We start from the raw sequence: 3880 nt of genomic DNA, 5'->3' as shown, positions 1-3880 counted from the left end.
TCTCCAGACCTGTGTGGCACCTGAATGATGGTGGTCCTTTCAAGTTTCCTCCCTGTCTAGGCCCTATGGAGCTGGACTGGCAGCAGGCTGAGGATTATCTTAGGATCACTCCTGCCTGGGGCCCCAAACAGGTGGGTTTTTGTTTTTGTTTGTTTGTTTGTTTGTTTGAATTTTTGTTTGTTTGCTTTTTTTTGTTTTGTTTTGTTTTTAGCTTCTGGCTCACTTCCCTGTCCTGGGAGTCAGTTATGGTATGGCAAACCCAGGCTGGTAGTTCTTTCAGACTCCCTTTTTCCTGGAGTGTTAGGCTAAGAAACATTCAGAAGTTCATAGATCAGAACACTTAATATAGACATAGCCTCTCTCCTCTCTGCCACCTACTGACGCATATGTGACACAGCAGTCACACCTGCAATGCCTCTAAAGGCAGGAAGCTCTAAAATTTTAAGACCTAGAAGACATTTCACATGCTACAAAGTGACGGAGAGTATCAATAATATCAACTAGTAGACACAGAATTTGTAACTGTAAGTCTAATATGTAAGAATAAAGATTTACTTGTAGCTGAGCTCAATTTAGCATATCATTTTCTAATTAATGAAAATGAAGTTAAGCTGGTGAGGGGCTAAATTATAGGCCATGAATTTCATGTAGGTGAAACTATATGTGAAAACAACTTGTATCTCAACCTTGTAGTCCCTTGCCCAGAAAAGTGAGCCTTTATCTATAATAAACAACTCAGGGAGGTGGTATCTTCTAAATCAAATTCACAGCTTATCGCCCGTGAATATATCTGTTGTTATATAGTAAGTTCTGTTAACTATCAGTCCCAGATGGCCAATATTTGATCAATAAGTGAGAAATTCCTCAATTTTTGTTTTATCTTCCAACTCAATACCATGTAGAGCAAGCCTGTCATCACAAGGATGTCCATGTTTCTATTTGTTTGTTTGTTTCTCGGGGCCAAGGAGTCTCGATCTGGGACCTTCCCCCTTTCCCCTCTATAAACCATTTATATCTGTTCTTTTTTGAGTTCTTTCTTGCCCCATCTGAGGGCATGATAGCTGACTACTTTCCTGTAACAGTCAATGATGAACAGACTTTCCTATTTTCGTTTGATCAATACTTACGTCCACAGCGTCAGTCAATTCAAACAATAAAACTCTGACTTAGGTTAAAGGACCCAGGCGCCTGGGGCCTACTGCTTTCATGCTCAGCTCGCCCTGCTATCTGCTTTCTTCTTTACATTGGGGTCGTTCAAACACTCAGAGACATCTGTGAACATCTTGCTATTGGAGAAAACAAATCTGGTTTGGGGCCTGTGGTGAGTTCCATAAGAATGGCTTGCTCCTATTGGCTCATCTATTTGAGTGCTTGGTTACCCGGGAGTGGCACTATGTATAGGTGTGCTCTTGATAGACAATGTATAACACTGGAGGTGAGCTTTTCAATTTCAATTGCTCAAGCCGGGCCCAGTGCCTCTCTTTCTGCTGCTTGCTGATCCAGATGTAGAACTCTCAGCTCCTTCTCCAGCCCCATGTCTGCCTGCATGCTGCTATGCTCTCCGCCATAATTATAATGGACTGAACCTCTGAAACTGTACGGAAGCCCTAATTAAATGGTTTCTTTTATGTGGGCTGTCTTGTCATTGAGTCACAGCAATGGATCCCTGACTATGACAGTGCCAGATGTCCTTCATGCGTGCTGCCCACTTCTGCTGAGGCAGCTCATGCCATGGCCTTTGTCCTTGCGTCCATTCCTGAAACATCCTGATCTCCTCCCACTGTGGACTCTGTCTGCCAGGGTCTGGGCTCTGCCTTTGTCTGCTTTGGGATCCACCAGGTCTTGATGTGCTTCTGTGTCCACATAAAAGCTAAGAGACCCAAACTTCTTCCTAAACTCTTGTCATTGTAATGAAAAGTTGTGATAATGGGCTATGGTGGCACACACCTTCAGTTCTAGCACTTGGGAGGCAGAGGCAAGCAGATATCTGTGAGTTCAAGGCCAGACTAATCTACATGACAGTCAGGGATACCCAGAAAAAAAAACCTGTCTTAAAAAATTAAATAAATAAGTATAAAAAATAAACATTTAGAAAGAAAGGAAAGCTAGGATGAAGATCAGCCAATGGTACAGATACTGTTTCCCTTCCTAACTTCCCAGAACTTTGGGCCACACTGCCTCTGTTTAAGGTCTCATCTCCATGAAGTAGAAGCTGAAACTCTTAGTCTGTTTCTGCTACACCATCACTGGCTTGGGGGCTCAGACTCTGCAGCTCACATCTGGCTTCATCCTGGAAAGCAATTTAGGGTGAGGAATAGAAAACAAGGGTAACAGTGAGATGGCTGGAAACCCGTCAGCAGCACAAGCCTGACTGGGACTCTAAAAGATACTATCTATGGTACCATGTACCTCACAGCCTGCACCCTGCAGGAGAGGCTTCAAGATTTTTCTTTGGTGAACCACAACCTAATTATGGTTTCGTTTCTAGCTTTCATTGTCTGGCTACCCAAAGAGTCTGGCAGGTACCCTTTATTAGTTCACATCCTCGAGTCTAGCAAAGGTGATTTCAAGTGTCATAAATAAAAATCCTAATAAAATCCATCCTCACTGCTCATCTGACATTAGAGGATCCCGACTCCAGTAAATAAGCCATGTCATGGAGAACCAATCCTTCAGCTCCCTGAGGAGATGGGAACCTTAAGCAGGATATACTTGGAGCTGGCTGAAACACATTTATTGGTCCTGAGTAACAATAGTGGGTGACAATCGGAAAAGAATTGGAGCTCATGTGTGACCTCCTCAGATACTCAGAACTATGTACTGGACATTTGGACAGGTGCTCAGGGTGTGGGTGTAAACTGGCTCTCCATTTTGGGGGCTTGTTAGAAAGCCCATTTCTAGGATATACAACAATGAGTGCGACTTGTGCTGTTTTAAGCTCAAGACATACACAAACTTAATCTCTGCAAAAGTCTTCAGAAGTAGAATCACATTATCACTATAGTAATAAGAAATGTGAAGTTTAGATACAGGAGAAGCTAAGGCTGTACTTATAAATCCAGTGGTAGAATGGCAGACACACACTTAGCTCTGGACATTCTTAACCATCCCACCTCACCCTCTTAATGAATCCCATACAAGCAGCAACCTTGACTTAAAACACAAGGAGAATGGACCCAAGGAGCTGAAGAGGTTTGCAGCCCTGCAAGAGGAACAACAATATGTACCAAACAGTACCCCCAGAGCTCCCAGGGACTAAACCACCAACCAAAGAGTACACATGGAGGGACCCATGGCTCCAGCTACATATCTAGCAGAAGATGACACCATTTCAGACATCCATGAGAGGAGAGGCCATTAGTGCTGTGAAGGCTTGATTCCTCAGAATAAGATAATGTAAGTCAGGAAGCTGGGGGGGGCGGGGTTAGGATGAGCAGAGAGAGGGGGTATGGGATAGGGCATTTTCAGAGGGGTAATGTGGAAAGGAGATACCATTTGGAATAAAGCAAATATGTAATAAAAGTTAAAAAATAACACACAAGGAAAGTGGGTCCTGTGGAATCAACGTTGTCTCTGGCCTCCTATCCATCCTTACACACACACAGACACATACACACACACACACATACACACACGTAGGGGTGGAATGAGAGAGAGAGAGAGAGCCTTTTAACAGTAGTTGGAAAGTGTGCCTGAATTCAGTATATAAATCTTCAGTGTCATTCTCAAATGTCTGACTGGAAAAACAAAGAAATGAACAGGGTGGGATATAGTAGCCTGAATTTGCACACATCCAGGTAGTGCTGAGACTTACTCATTTTTGAAGTCCACAGGCTTTAGGGCCCAAGTTAAACATTATTCCCAGGTGTCTGTTAGAAGC

The 3880-nt window shown here is 43.3% G+C and overlaps 1 non-coding gene across 1 annotated transcript; it reads right to left on the bottom strand.

Annotated features, from left to right (window-relative positions):
* Positions 1-296: 296 nt before the first annotated feature.
* LOC127681922 (small nucleolar RNA SNORA17) lies at positions 297-428 on the bottom strand. Its single transcript, XR_007977261.1, has one exon. It is a non-coding gene; the product is annotated as a small nucleolar RNA SNORA17 (small nucleolar RNA).
* Positions 429-3880: the final 3452 nt, after the last annotated feature.

This window comes from Apodemus sylvaticus, chromosome 3, assembly GCF_947179515.1.
Source record: "Apodemus sylvaticus chromosome 3, mApoSyl1.1, whole genome shotgun sequence".
NCBI lineage: Eukaryota > Metazoa > Chordata > Mammalia > Rodentia > Muridae > Apodemus > Apodemus sylvaticus.
Note: the sequence above shows the minus strand (reverse complement) of the source record. Positions and strands in the feature narration are given on the sequence as shown.